Genomic DNA, 16,491 nt, shown 5'->3' on the forward strand with positions numbered 1-16,491 from the left:
AGGGGGGCCCGGCTCACTGCAACAGACGAGAAATAAACCCCCACAGACCAATAAATGAGGAGCATCCTCAAATTGGAAAGACCTATCGGGAAGGTTCTTGCAACGTCTGAGGGGGGCTGGGCTCACTGCAACAGACGAGAAACTAACCCTAATGGCCGATAAATGAGGAGCTTCCTCAAATTAGGATGACCAATCGGGAAAGCTCTTGCAATGTCTGAGGGGGGCCCGGCTCACTGCAACAAACGAAAAACCTTACCGTCCGGAGAAAGAGCGCACGACGAGATTCAACATGCGCGAAGTTTGAAAACCGTCGATCGGGGGCTCAAGCCGCATCTGACGGGAGATTAGAATCACAGCGTCAGATGAGTGAGCCCTACCAAATTGATAAATGGGGGGTCGAAATTAAAAAGAAAGACTGACCGAGGGGGCCCACCCAGCTTCCGCCAGGAGCAGATTCCTAGCATCAGATGAGTGGGTACTATCGGCCGACGGTACGGCGAAAGAGATGGGGAAACACACGCCAGGAGTGCTTTCACAGCATTCGACGGGAGATCAATGCTCACTGCAATCGGAAAGGGAAGCTTCACCGGACAGAAAAAGAAAAGATGGATAGTGACTGAGAGGCTCTGACGGCATCCGATGGGAGATTAAGACTCATTGCTTCCAATGGGGGAGCCTCGCCAGATGGATAAGGGAGAAAATTAGCCAGAGAAACTGAGCTCCTGTGGGAGCAGAGGGAACAGCACTGCTGTGGCAGTGGTGAAAATTAGTCAGAGAAACTGAGCTCCTGCGTGAGCAGAGGAAACAGCACTGCTGTGGCAGTGGAGAAAATTAGCCAGAGAAACTGAGCTCCTGTGGGAGCAGAGGGAACAGCACTGCTGCGGCAGTGGTGAAAATTAGTCAGAGAAACTGAGCTCCTGCGGGAGCAGAGGAAACAGCACTGCTGCGGCAGTGGAGAAAATTAGTCAGAGAAACTGAGCTCCTGCGGGAGCAGAGGAAACAGCACTGCTGCGGCAGTGGTGAAATTAGCCAGAGAAACTGAGCTCCTGCGGGAGCAGAGGAAACAGCACTGCTGCGGCAGGAGAGAAAGTTAGTCGGAGAAACTCAGCTCCTGTGGGAGTAGAGGGAACGGCACTGCTGCGGCAGTGGAGAAAGTTTAGCCAGAGTAACTGAGCTCCGTGTGAGCAGAGGGAACAGCACTGCTGCTGCTGTGGAGAAAATTAGCCGGAGAAACAGAGCTCCTGTGGGAGCAGAGGCAACGGCACTGCTGCTGCTGTGGAGAAAATTAGCTGGAGAATCTCAGCTCCTGTGGGAGCAGAGGGAACAGCACTGCTGCTGCTTTGGAGAAAATTAGCCGGAGAAACTCAGCTCCTGCGGGAACTGAAGGAACGGCACTGCTGCGGCAGAAGAAAAAATGGTTGAACAGACAAATGGAGAAACATGTTTGTATAACCAACTGAGACTTTTGAAATTACTGCTTGATTATTGCAGAATGCTCCTTTTAACTAGTATGAAGGAAATAACATATACTCCCTCACAATTGTGTGCAACAAATTACGATATAATCGTAGTACAGAAACCTTGTCATTGTATGCATTTACTTGGCATAAACGAGAACTAATCATGATTGTGAACTGCTCTGAAATAAAGCGTTGTTGTTGTGAAGGCTGTAGAACGCACAGATTCTGAATGTGAAGCTCACGTTTATTTAATGAAATCATGGCCTTTGAGGTTTGCGTAATCGTGATATACGTTTTCTTTCCCCAAAATATAAGATGGCTTAAAATAATAATTATTATGCTATACAATATAGCCTACTGTAAGAAATTTGTGTTATATTTAGGAAAACAGGAGCTCCAAATTGGATTGTATTTCATGAAATGCAGCTCGTCTTGCTTCGTCCGGATTCTGACTTTCAGTTTGCAAAGTCTCTGTCCGGATCAAACTGAACGAAGGTTAGGTTCGTTTCTTGTGCGAAAGCGTTCTGTATGGTTTGAATTATCTGACCATTTACAGGAAGTTCCTTTTTATGTTGATATAATGTTAAAAGCCTTATAGAAAGCCTTCTTTAGGTGAATTTTGTTTGTATGAATGGCTACAACTTCTAAAGATATTTCAAAGGAATTTCCTTTTTTTTTTTAAATTGATTTATTTATTTATTTATAAACACGCAACCACCAATATTTCCACTTCTGGTGTCATTATAAATGTAGTACTAGTGAAGTAATTAGATGTGTTTAGTTTTCACGAAAGTTCTCTCTGTTTGCTGCAGATCATTAAACTGTTACACTGCCTTAGAAGTCTGTCCAAAATCATTGACAAAACGCTGCTTTACAAGCCATGTCTCGTAAGGCAGTGAGGCAAAGAGTCAGCTGGCTAAGTTTTTGGGAGTTACTCGCCCGAGTGACGATGCGCTGACGTCAGACACACGTTCGTTTACGAGCCAATCAATGTCAAGAAGCGGCACACTACAATAGTGGGAAGTTCGGATCCTTTTTACTGATACGGATCTTTGAATCTTGTTCAGCAAAATGGACGAATCTTTTCTAAAGTGATCCCGTTAATTTAAGCAGAATCTAATTAAAATGTTACATGTTACATTTTCCAGCATGTTTAGTACTTCCCTGTACAGAACATATGCGCGTGCTCGGTAAACAAATGAACAAATCGCTCTCTGAGAAAACTCGTTGTTCAAAAGATTCGGATTAAAGATTTCGAAAACAGCATCACTACAGCATGACGCGGTATGTCATGTAAGTTCTTTAGTGCACTCGCACAATTTGCAATGTGAAAGCAAACAAAACTAACCCAACATGTAAAAATGAATCAAAACATGAGCTTCAGTTCAGACCCCGGTGCGGACTTTAAGGTGTGGAAATGTCCTGAGTCGCAAATGCTTGTAAGAAGGTTGTACTCACTGTGTCCCTGTGTGACCGAGCTCATATGGGCATCAAGTTGAGACGTATTGAATCAAGGGAGAGCTGGTTCCGACTAGTGGCTTGTCTTTTTTGTGATGTACGCTGTAGCATTGTCATTATCTGAGTGATGTAGCCTCAAAATATCTGTATATTCACTTTCCCAGAAGTATAATTATTTGTTCATCGCCACGGTCACCGCGTGCGCGTCCATGATGTACGTATTCTCGTGGATTAAAAGTAACGTAGGCAAAGTACACAGCGATCGCAAGCTTGAGCTGTGCCAGTAATACATTCATTATTTAGGATCGTTTTCTATTTCTTAAGACAGAAACTGTTGTAGTTTAATGTTGCAAGTCTCTGCAGTGTGCATTCTTTGATGACCGAGTGCTGCATTCGCAGTTGACTCTGTTGTCGTGGTTCCAAAAACGCAACGTTATTAACATGCTTTTAGGACATTGATTATTGAAGTTGTTCATCGATTAGAATTGTTAGAAGACAAAATGCCAATTGTGTTTCGTAGGGAAAAGCAGAAATCTTTTACCATGAATGTTGATGAAGCGGTATGAGTTGAGTTTATAAATAGCTTAAACTTTTGTTAGGAAAATACTTGTTTCTTGAGCATTTGGAGTTAGCCTAGCAGCGTGAGTGTGCAGGTGGGGCGACCTGCCTGAAGCCATCCATGCCAAAAATAAAAATGGTCAACGAGAGGAGGTAAATCTGTAGTATAAGTACACCTCCTATCGTTGATCAGATTGATTAGCTTACCATGCTCCACCTGTGTTTAATTAGGTTTAATTATCTGATGTGCTCCCCTTGTTAATTAGGTTTGATTAGCTCCGTTGTTTAATTATCTGTTAGTGCTCCTCCCGAAATTAGTTAATAAAACTTCACTTAGTGAGAGTAGTATGATTGTTTTTACAGATAAATCTAGAGATCCAGTTAATGGACGAGCTGGGTTTGGCATGTATGTACAGCAGCTAGGGCTGAAGATTGGTCGACGCATATCTAATGGAAGCTCTGTTCTCACGACTGAGTTAATGGCAATTCTGTGGGCTCTATGGTGGATTGAGGAAGTCAGACCTAGAGAAGTCGTTATCTGCTCTGACTCTGCAGCTGCTCTGGAAACCTTAAGAGTAGGACAATCTAAAGCTCGTCCTGACATTGTAAATGACATCTTGAGTGTTATTTTTAGAATTCGATTTGTTTGCAATATAAATTTTTGCTGGGTTCCCGGGCATGCTGGGCTGAGGGGGAATGATCAGGCAGACCACATTGCAAAGGAGAGCTTGGGAAGAGAAATAGATGTTCATGTGTCAATGGGGAGAGTGGAACTGAGAGAGAGAATTAAAGAGGACTTAATAAAATAATGGCAGAGAGGGTGGGAAAAGGAAAGTAGGGCTAGACACTTTTTTTCTATACAATCTGATGTTGGGAAAAAATGTTTATGTAATGCTCTTTTCCGTAGGGACTCAGTTAAACTCTGCAGACTGAGGTTGGGGCACTGTGGGTTAAATTATTCTTTGTGCATTGCAGGAAAGCATGTCTCTGGCTTGTGTGAATGTGGGAGTCTTGAGACAGTAAGACATGTTTTTCTGGAATGTAGAAGGTATAGGGCAGAGAGAAAGGTATTATTTGATAAACTGGCAGGACTTGGAGTTGAGGCTTTTTCTGTTTTATCTTTGTTTGGACACAGTGACAAGCATAAACTGATCTCCGAGGAAGTTCTACAATTCCTACATGACACAGGATTGTATGTAAGAATCTAGTTCAAACTTCGACCTGTGGAGGGCAGTAATACACTCAGTAGTGTCTACACTGCCGGAACCCTATATGAAGAAGAAGAAGAAGAAGAGAGAGGGACTGCTGACGCGACACCCAAGTGACCCTGAGTGAACCCGGAAACGGAACTGAGACCGGAACCCGGAAGTGATCTGAGACTGAGAAAGATACACCTTGATGTGTACATTTGTTTTGAGTTTATTAAGAAATAAAGTAACAGCGTCAGCAGTCACGCCGACCCCTTGTCCTCTTCCTTCCTTACCTAAAGAATGTGTTACATAATCATTATGCTGGAACCTTGCCCCATGTGGCTGTTCAATGTAGTGGTAGGGTTCTCTTGAAGAGCTTGCAGTAAAGGGATTGCTAACAGACTTCCAGGTAGTGCTCTGTTTTACAGGATGCTGAGCAGATAACTCACCAAACTCATCTGTACATTACTCTCTCTCATATAGCTTCTTGCAGTCTCACCATTGTCCTTCTTCTGCTGTTGCACTGGTGAGCATGAGAGATCTCGTGTCTTTAAGTCTGGAAGTGGATTTGTGACAGGAGTGGTTGTTTTCACTAGAAAACTGAGCTAGGTTCTGCAGTGACAACCTTATGGAACTTTTTTACGGTCTGTCTCTCCAAGCTGTTCATCAGCGGCTGCCTCCAACACCTCTGCTTCTGCAACAGCAGCTCTTTCTAGCTGCAGCGTGTGTAAGTTTGCTTTAAGCTCTGCTTTCTTTCTAGCTGCTTCTTCCACAATGTATGCTTCTTCTTTCATCATTTCTGCTTCTTTCTTTGCAAATGTCAGTTGCGCCCATGCTGCTTCTGCCTTTGCACGTGCTCTGATAGCCATTCCACTGGCTGATGAAAACTGACTTGAACGTGAGGACCTGGAGCAACATGCATGATCTTGTTTCTAATTGTTCACTCATGTCCGCTGCACAGCCTGGAACATGATATTTGTGTCCATGAGAGCTGCCGTTTTCGCTATCCTCGCGTGATGCTTGTTTATCTGCTGAACTGATGATTCAGATGTGCAGTTCCGCCTGAAATGAAACTCACTGTATGTGATGTCCATGTACTGAACTCTTGTTATATAACAATGCAAGATTAATTAAATTTTCAATTCAAAATGGTGAAAATTCATAAAAAGTTAAGTAGTTTGCATCCCTATTAGTTTATTACTGTTGGTCGGTGAACATTTATATCCTAAAACATTTACCAAATACTTACATCTTATGACTTATTTATGGCCTGTGATTGTTCATGTGACCAACTTATACATTCTTTATGATGTAAACCAGTCTTATTTCACTCGTGTGCAATAGTAACCAGGTGTCACGGTTCATGAATTCATCGTCTCATTGGCCCTCATTTATTAATCTTGCGTAGAAACGGGCGTATATGTTGGCGTAAGATTATGCTTACACTCCTCTCACCGCCTGATTTATGAAACTGTGCGCATCTCTGCAATCCAGGTGTACGCAATACTTGCCCTTGATAAATGCCGCGGCTGAAACCGATCGTCATTAGAATAACACGCCCCTATATATTCAAGTCTCCGCCTCCCCCACACCCTCATTTTACGCCATGGACACACGGAAGACAGCAAAGAAGCAAAACTTCTCTGACGTGGAGATCGGGCGCGTCTCAGTCATCTTACGGCCGTTTCACACAGCAAGCGTGAGCGGCGCGTGAGCAGCGCGTATTTTTTTCGGCGCCCATGTTAATCAATGAGTGCATTCACACCGGGAGCAGGAACAGCACGTGAGCGTCAAACAGGAGAGTCGCGTGAGCAGCAGTGAAGCGGGGGTTTCGGCTGCAAACCTAATTTTGCTGCGCTGCTGACGCTCCTGACGCTCAATTAAAGTGAAAGCACACTTTTAAAGGACAAAATAAATGTGATTTCACACAAAAAGTGCCTAAAATGCACACAGGAAGCACGTGTAGTGTATTTGAACAATAACTGGAGTATGTCAGAGAAGAAAACAAAGAATAAAAAATATCTGTGGAAGATTTTAGCAATTTAAACTTGTTTTGATTATTCAATTTGGGTGAAAGTATGGTTATGATTATAATAATAATAATAATAATGCGTTCAATTTATATAGCGCTTTTCAAGGCACTCAAAGCGCTTTACATTGAAGGGGGGATCTCCTCAACCACCACCAATGTGCAGCATCCACCTGGATGATGCAACGGCAGCCATATTGCGCCAGAACGCTCACCACACACCAGCTGATTGGTGGAGAGGAGACCGAGTGATGAAGCCAATTAGGATATGGGGATTATTAGGAGGCCATGATGGACAGAGGCCAATGGGCAAATTTGGCCAGGATGCCGGGGTTACACCCCTACTCTTTTTCCGAAAGACATCCTGGGATTTTTAATGACCACAGAGAGTCAGGACCTCGGTTTAACGTCTCATCCGAAAGACGGTGCTCCTTTGACAGTTTAGTGTCCTCATCACTATACTGGGGCGTTAGGACCCACACAGACCACAGGGTGAGCACCCCCTGCTGGCCTCACTAACACCTCTACCAGCAGCTACCTGGTTTTCCCAGTTGGTCTCCCATCCAGGTACTGGCCAGGCTCAGCCCTGCTTAGCTTCAGTGGGAAACCAGTCTTGGGCTACAGGGTGATATGGCTGCTGATTATAAAAAATAAAGTAAACTAGCCAGAAAATATAACAAACTTTCGTTTAGTTTAGTATTTAATACTAAGGTAAAGGCTCTCGGTCTGCAGCTGCAGTCACGGTGTAAAGCAAAGCACACTTTTGATGGACAAAATAAATATAATATCACAAAAGCACTCAAAATGCACACAAGAAGCACATATGGTGTGTTTTAACAATAAATGGAGTATGTCATTAAAGAAAACGAAGAATAAAAATCATCTGTAGAAGATTTACCCATTTAAACTTGTTTTAATTATTCAGTTTGGGTGAAAGTATTATAAAAAGTAAAGTAAGCTAGCCAGAAAATATAATAATTTATTTTAGTTTAGTATTTAATACTCAGACAGGTAGGCTCTATCATTGTGGGAGCCGCTGCTGTGACGCTGCACCAACGCTTCCAGTGTGAATACTCTCGCGTGTCTGCAGCTGCAGTCACGGTGTAGTTACGCTGAAGTGCTGCTCACGCGCTGCTCGCGCTTGCGGTGTGAAACAGGCGTTACTAGTCGACTAGTCAGGGCACTGATTAGGACATAAGTCAATGGGCTGACTCCCTGATCAGTGCCCTGACTAGTGGACTAGTAAGATGATTGAGACACGCCCATCGAGACCATCACCAGGGAAGTGGAAAAAAAAACTAAATTGTTTTATTTGGGAGTTTAAAGAGTGGGATTAAAGCCACCCAAAAAAAAACTAAAACAAATATGGATCTAAATTACGAGTACTGCTAATAGTGTGGAGGTTGAGAAGTGCACTCCAGCAGTTTAAATAGCTGTTTGGATGATAAATTACCTATCACAATGCATTATTTTACAGCACATGTTTTGAAACAATTAGCATTTAATTTCGTATCATGGCACATGTATTGGGGTGTACATATGATGATGATGTGATATGGAATAGCCTACCATTCATTCACATTAATAATTGCATGACAATTTGTAAGATTCTTTTTATTATTATTATTATTATTATTATTATTATTATTATTATTATTATTATTATTAATGACACTTATTGCTATTTAGAAGAAGAATGCCATTTATTTAATTATTATTATTATTTAAAAGAAGGAGAATGTCATTTTTATTATTTTGTCAGTCTGAATTATTCAGTCCCAGTCCGTGCGCAGCTGTCGGGCAGGCTCACAACTGGAGGAATACATGCCTCAAATGCTTTGGGGTAGCATATAGTCACACAGATTAAACATTGAATACGTTGCACAAAAATAAATACCGAAGTTTATAATAACTATGTTGTTGTTTACAGTGGGTCATAATAAAGCATATCTTTGTCAGTGCGTTTTGTGGTGATAGGAATTGTTTTTCTGTGCATTTTCGCACTAACTCAAATGTGCGTACACCACCTCCTGAGCTGGCATAGGATTTGAGATAAATCTCAAAGTCACCGTGGGTTTGGGTGTACGCAAGGTGTACGCTGGAAATTTGGTGTACGCACTTTTGATAAATGAGGGCCATTCTGTCTGTTTTGTGTGGTGTTGTTGGAGGCGTGGTCACTGATTACTCATCAACCGATTACTCTCACCTGCTGCACCTCATTACTGGGCTTATATATTCTTGTGTCTCACTCAGTCTTGTTGTCACACCTATTGAGAGAGTGAAAGTATTTAAATTTTTGGGCCTGTGGTTTGATGAGAAGCTGACTTGGAAAGTCCACATAGACAAGAGTATATGTAAAAGTGAGAAGGTGATAAATATTGTGAGGAGTCTTTCAGGAAGTGACTGGGGAGCAGAGAGGTATACTCTTCATCTTATTTATAGATCTATGGTTAGACCTATTCTGGATTATGGAAGTGTGGTCTTTGGGGCTGCATCTAAAACTGTGTTAAAAAGGCTGGATGGGGTACAATCAAAAGCCCTAAGAATCTGTTGTGGTGCTCTTAGAACAACCTCTATACCTGCGTTACTGGTTGAAATGGGTGAGTCTCCTCTAAAATTTAGACGGGACAAATTAGGGGTACATTATTGGGCTAGGGTGGCAGGGTTTAAAGGGCACTTGGCATCAAAGTGTCTGCTGGATGAGTGCTGGGAGTTTGCAAAAAAGCCAGAGAAAGCTTCTTTTTTTACCCATACAGTGAAGGTGGTAGAAGCAATGGGACTTCGGAATGAAGGGGTGATTGGGCTGGTGTGGCCCTCTATGCCATTATGGACTCTACCTGACCCAGAAGTAAACATGGAGTGGCTGGGCTTAGAAAAAGGAGTGGCAAGTGAGAAATTCAAGATGTATATGAGTGGTCAGAGTGATGCAATCCATATTTACACCGATGGGTCAAAGGAGGGGGAAAAAGTAGGTTTTGGCATGTATGTGGGTGAGCCCCATGTTAGGCAAAGTATACGTGTGTCAAACAAACTCTCTGTGTTCTCAGCAGAGTTGCTTGCAATGTTCTGGGCACTACAGTGGATTCAAGAACATCCATCAGCATCATTCATAATTTGTTCAGATTCTGCGGCTGCTTTGTCGGCCCTCAGATATAGAGGATCTGAAGCTCGTCCGGATATTGTTTTTGAAATGCTGTGTTGTCTTAAACAAATTGAGGATGTGGGATCTAATGTTTTGTTTGTATGGGTCCCAGGGCATGTTGGGGTGATGGGAAATGAAGCGGCGGATACTTTGGCCAAAGAATCACTGCAACGAGAGCATGTAGATCTTGTTCGGCCACTGGCAAAGCAGGAAGCCTACAGTGTCTGTAAAAAAATTCTTATTAAGGAGTGGCAAAAGGAATGGGAGGGAGAAAGGAGAGGCAGACACTATTATTCTTGTCAACCATCAGTTGTAAATAATGGGGGTTTCGGAAACGCTAGTCGCAGAGATGAAGTTGTTCTAGCCAGAATGAGACTTGGGCATTGCTGTCTTGCAGTTTACTTGTTTTGAATAGGAAAACATCCTAGTGGGCTTTGTGAGTGTGGAAATCCTGAAACAGTAAACCATGTCATGTTGTCATGCAGTAAATACAGCAGAGACAGAAGGCAGCTCTTTAAGGAGCTAGCTGATTTAGGCATAACAGTGTTCTCATATAAAGTCATGATTTTTTCATCTTTAAAGCAAGTTAAAAAAGCTGTGCTCTCTTTCCTTCGCCGGTCTGGCGTATATGCAAGAATCTGACAATAGCTGGATATAACTGTGGAGGGCAGCATTGCGCCTTGTAGCGTATAGCCTGCCGGAAAAAATTAGAAGAAGAAGAAGTCTTGTTGTCAGATTGTTGCAGTGTGTCCTGTGGGTTCCTGTGTTTTGTCGTGTGTTCTTCGTGGGATTGCTTCGCATGGTTCCAGTCGACAGTGTCTGCCTCCCTTCACGGAGATTCTGCCAGTAGTGATGGCCAAATGAGGCTTCCTGAACCACTGAGGCGTTCCAGCCCATTGCTTCACCAAAAGGTTCATTTAGCTGAAGCCTCATGAAACAGTGTGCTCCCTAGTGACACCTGCTGTGCAAAGCAATGCATCGCACACAAATCTATTCATCCTGAGCAACCATGTCATAAGCTGTGTCCCAAAGTGAAGTGCGCGCACTTCGAAGGCCGCATTTGAAGTGCGATTACGTCATACCTGCACTACGAAGACTGTCCCAATGTGAAGGCTGCACCCTCTGAAGGCCGCATTTGAAGTGCGATTACGTCACAGCGGCACTACGTAGGCTGTCCCAAAGTGAAAGCTGCACCTCTGAAGCGCTCTGAAGGCCGCATTTGAAGTGTGATTGCGTCACAGCGGTGCGACGAAGGCTGCCGCAATTCATGAGCGACTTCAAAATGCGCCCTTCGGTTCTCAGGCAAAGGAAGGGTACAGCAGATGGGACCTTCCCATAACTTCGCAGCCTTCCCTATCCCAGAATTCATAGCACACTGGTGACTACAGGATTTGACTGGTCCGCATTCCCGCGGCACTCGATCAGATTCCAGTTAAAGACGGTAGCGGTCGGTAACTAGCCTGGGTACTATTGAACACAACAGCGCAAGCGCTTGAAGTAAATAAAACGTTCAACGTTAGTGCATTCACACAGTTCCCAGTTCCCTGCCCTGAGCAAGATAAACTTTAATTTCCCAATTTTTAAATGCTATTTATTTCTCAACCATTATCTCAAGAAGAGGAATCAGTCCATTATCACCCTTTTGGCTGTTTCTTTTTTCCCCCATACACTTTCTTTAAATAGCCTTCAAAATATAATCTGCGCGGCGCTGTATTTTCGTCCTGCTCCCGCTATTCCGCACCGCACCATTCCGCTCGCGCAAAATTCACTCGGTGCTCACCCGCTATAAATTATTTTATTCCCGACCCGACTGATCCAGCTAAATTTAGATGTTGTTTCCAGAATCTATCTTTTAAATTTCCCTTACAGAAAGAGAGACACTGGATAGGAATTGTCTGTGCAATCATTTATTTTTCTTACAGCAGGCTGTATGTCAACACCGTAACTAAAACCAATATCACAGAAAAATAGGCTAAATCATGTGACATCTGTCACTCAGAATTATAAGAAAAAATACAAACAAACGAAAACTGCTGACTTAGATGTTAAAATAAAGCGTCTCAGGTTACGTATGTAACCATGGTTCCCTGAGAGGGAACGAGACGCTGCGTCGAAACGCTAGGGGACGCCTCTGCGTGCCATGTCATGAAGCACTTGTGTAATCAGTCCAATAGCGGGACGATACGTCACGGGCGGGTGACGTCATCGACCAGGAAGCTATAAAGCATGCCCGGACCAAACAGTCACTAGCTTCTGGAAAAGTCGAACAAATCGATCACAGGCATGCCGGGAGTATGGCATCTCGACGCAGCGTCTCGTTCCCTCTCAGGGAACCATGGTTACATACGTAACCTGAGACGTTCCCTATCTCGAGGGAACTTCGAGCTGCGTCGAAACGCTAGGGGACCTCAATACCCACGCCGCCAGAGTCCCAAATGTCTGTATGTGTGAATTAACCCAGAAACACCCGGGACCCCGGTGTAGAGGCTACATCTAGATTGTAAAACCTCACAAATGTATGCGGAGAGGACCACCCAGCCGCATCACATACCTCTGACAATGAAACTCCCGAAATAAGAGCCATAGAGGCAGCCATACTCCTAGTGGAGTGGGCACGGACCCTCATTGGTGAAGGATGTCCGGCCGACTCATAAGCGAGCAAAATAGCCTCGACTATCCACTTGCTAAGCATCTGCTTTGAAGCCGGTTTTCCCTTGCTCGGGGACCCAAAAACACACAAACAACTGTTCTGCGTTTCGCCACAGGGCAGCCCTGTGGACATATGCATCTAGGGCCCTGACCGGACATAGCAGATTTAGCTTCTCTTGGTCTTGACTAGTGAACGGAGGCGGACAGAAAGCCTGCAGCATTACTGGTCCCGGCACATTAGTCGGGACCTTGGGAGCATATCCTTCCCTCGGGAAGAGAAATGCTTTTACCATTCCTGGTGCAAACTCCAGACAAGAGGGTGCCACTGCCTAAGTAGGCACCCTCGAGCGTGCCGCAGGTCTGCGCCTCAAAGTACCACGAAGGAAACGCATGACCCAAGGGTGTTTCCCCAATGATGCATTATCTAATGGAATATGATAAGCAGATATCGCCGACACATATACTTTCAGTGTTGACGGAGATAACCCTGCGGAGAATTTTTCTTGTAGGAACTCAAGAACTGAACCGAACGGGCAGTTAACAGGGTCCAAAGCCTGGTGCGTACACCAGGCGACAAAAACTCTCCATTTGAGTGCGTAAAGTCTCCTTGTGGATGGTGCTCTGGAGTGCAACATGGTCTCTATCACCTCAGTAGATAGACCCGTGTTTATGAACTGGGCCCCCTCAGGGGCCAAGCCCACCGTTTCCACAGTTCCGGGCGCGGGTGCAGTACTGACCCCCCCGGCCTGCGAAAGAAGATCTCTCCTGACTGGGATTTTCCAGGGAGGACCTTCTAGGAGAGACATAATGTCGGCGAGCCATACTTGGCCCGGCCAGAGCGGGGCTACCAATAAAAGCTGAACCCCGTCCCGGCGGACGCTCTCCAGCACTCCTGGGAGCAATGCCAGAGGGGGGAAGGCGTACAGACGCAGCCTCGGCCACGTCTGTACCATTGCGTCCAGCCCCAGCAGGGCTGGATGCGTGAGGGAGAAATATGCTGGACAGTGTGTCGCCTCTCGAGACGCAAACAGATCCACCTGGGCTCGCCCAAAGCGGATCCACAGCTCCTCCACCACCTCGGGTGGAGTCTCCATTCTCCCGGCATCACTCCCTGCCTCGACAGGGAGTCTGCCGCTACATACAGGACCCCCGGGATGTACATCGCCCTGAGCGAGAGCATCTTGCCGTGGGCCCATGTTAGCATATGACGCGTCAGCTTCCACACCCGACGCAATCTCAACCCCCCCCGGTGATTTATATACGAGACCACCGAAGTGTTGTCTGACCGAACTAACACATGGCGGCCCCGCAGGTCTGAGAGGAAGTGTTTGATTTTATATGATTGAAACACAGCCATCAGCTCCAGCTGGTTTATGTGCCAGGAGAGCTGACGGCCGCTCAGACCTTGGGCCGAGCGGCCACTTATGACCGCTCCCCAGCCAGTTAGGGAGGCATCCGTCGTTAGCGTTACGCGACGACAAGGAGCCCCCAGAACTGGACCTTGGGACAGGAACCAAGGATCTTTTCACTTCACTAAGGCACGTAGGCAGCGCCGCGTGACCTTGATCAAGCGAAAAAGGGTTTCCCCTCAGGGAGAACCCCTTGGTCCTGAGCCACCACTGTAAGGGTCTCATGTACCGCAGGCCAAAAGGTACCCCGTTGGACGCTGCTGTCATCAGCCCTAACACTCTCTGAAAGTGTTTCACAGTGAGTTACTGACCTAGCTTTATCTGGTTCACGGTATCCAGGATCGTTTTTATCCTGGGAGGGGATAGCCGAGCCAACATTATTTTCGTGTCCCAGACTACCGCCAGAAAAGTAGTACTCTGCAGCTTATAGGTGCCAGCACACATTTCTTTCCGTTCAACCTTAGCCCCAACACTCTCATATGGGCGAGAACAGCATCTCAATGCTGAACGCCCACTGTTTCGACTAAGCTAACATCAGCCATTCGTCGATATAGTTGAGCACGCGAATGCCCTGGAGTCGCACCTGAGCCAGAGCTGCATTCACGCACTTGGTGAAAGTGTGGGGTGATTAAGCTAGGCCGAATGGCAGCACTCAATACTGGTAAGCTTCGCCCCCAAAAGCAAACCTGAAGACCTGTCTGTGCTGCGGAAGGATGGAGATGTGGAAGTATACATTTTTTAGGTCTATTGTGACACACCAGTCCTCGGACCTGACGTGACACACGATCTGTTTTATCGTGAGCATTTTGTTTAGCTGATGCAGATCTAAAAATAGGCCTTAACCCTCCATCCTTCTTTGGAACTATGAAGTACCGGCTGTAAAAGCCCGACTCTCTGCAGAGGGGAGGGACCCGTGTATAGCCTCTTTTCGCAGAAGAGTCTGTACCTCTCGTTCCATGACCAGAGGCTGCTCGGGGGTTACTACCGTAGGAGTAACCCTGCTGAACACGGGTGGGTGTGACCCGAACCCTTTTTATAATGTGAGCAGGACCCATTCTGAGATATTCGGCAGAAGTTTCCACGCTGCCAGAAAATCTACTAAGGGAACCAGCCTCTCGAGGCTGGTCTCTGGATTTTCCTGGGTGGTCAGCCCGGTGTCCTGTAACGGATAACCGGCAGGTAGCAACCGAACTGACCGCCCCGGGGCCCTCACGAGAGGGCGCGAACATCCCCAAGCCGCTACGTTTCCGGGCGGACAAGGAGATATATGTTCGCCGGGGACCGCCGCGCCCTGAAGCACCAACGGTGGCAGGGTTGGCAGACCGGCCCCCCCGATGGCACCGGGAAAGAGCGGGCGCCTCGGCGAGCCGCACTCTCCCGGAGGGGACTGCCATCGGAAGTCCTGCGCCTCTGACGTCAGGACTTCTTAGCCGAGGCCTTCCTAGCAGTAAGGACGGCCCTCAGATCCGCCCTACCACGGGAAGGTCCCGGCTGAGCGCGTCGCCCGGACCCCCGATCTCTCTGCGGGGGGGCCCCGAGCGGCCACGCTCTCTCTTTTGTTTTGCTCGGTGTAGGTTTGAGAAAGGATGTACTCGGCTGAGGCTGCCCCGCCCGACAGCCCCAGAGGGACATTTTGATTTATTTATTTATTTATTATATATATATATATATATATATATATTTTTATATTTCACATCTCAATATCAATATCCCCCAGCAGGTCTGCTTGTTTTATATGCTTGCAGAGCAACCGCCGTATACAAACCGGCGGCCGCCTGATCTGCTGCCGAATATGCCCTACCCCCAAAGCCGACTTTTTTTTTTTTTTTTTACCGGCTTGTTGTGGGCAGCTGTGGGGCTGTGTGACGATGTGGACTTGGGGGAGAGATAGCTCGCAAGCGTCTCTTCCCCGCGAGACATCGTCGCCCTTTCTGAATGATAGATGCAGACCCATAATCTACGCGATGCCTCGGCAAACACGCGATCTGAGCCACTAAACTCAACCCCGTAATCTACACGCTGCCTCGGCAAGCGCGAGATCCGCGATCGAGTTATAGAATCTATATTGTAGACCCGTGATCTACACGCTGCCTCGGCAAACGCGAGATCCGAGCCACTAGATTCAGCCCCTCGTACTCTCAAACATGCTGTCTGCTCGCCATTATATTGTTCTTTCTCTTTCTTATTTTATTTATATATTTATTTATTTTTTGGCGAACTTCTTGACACTCGGCCGGCCAGTCTAAACTTAACCTGGACACAGCGCGAGTTACACCAATAGCACCTCTTTTTATGAGTGTGTGTGTGTCGTTTTCTTTTGGCAGAACATCATCAGCGCTAACAACATCCAGTTCCTCGGAGCTGGAGTGCTGCTGCGTTTGTGCCTCAGCGCGAGCGGAAGAAAACCGCAGAGCGTGCTTCCAGCTCGCTAACTGAGGCATGAGATCCAGCGGGTAAAGGCAGAGATAGGGGATCACCCGTCTCTAACCCCGCCACTAGATCCAACTGCGATCCCCAGGACGCGAGCCTTCGCTGCGCCTCGGCAACAGCGGGACCCGAGCCCTGAGGACCGCGAGCCAAAGCACTCTCCTCGAAG

General features: G+C 46.2%; 1 protein-coding gene and 1 pseudogene across 2 annotated transcripts in view; one reads left to right on the forward strand and one right to left on the reverse strand.

The window, feature by feature from the left end:
• The window catches only part of LOC137083874 (secretagogin), a 165,394-nt gene that overhangs the window by 60,804 nt on the left and 88,099 nt on the right, over positions 1–16,491 (forward strand). The gene's annotated exons all lie outside the window — the stretch shown is intronic.
• LOC137083984 (5S ribosomal RNA) lies at positions 7,221–7,337 on the reverse strand (annotated as a pseudogene).

Source organism: Pseudorasbora parva, chromosome 7 (genome assembly GCF_024679245.1).
Source record: "Pseudorasbora parva isolate DD20220531a chromosome 7, ASM2467924v1, whole genome shotgun sequence".
Taxonomy (NCBI): domain Eukaryota; kingdom Metazoa; phylum Chordata; class Actinopteri; order Cypriniformes; family Gobionidae; genus Pseudorasbora; species Pseudorasbora parva.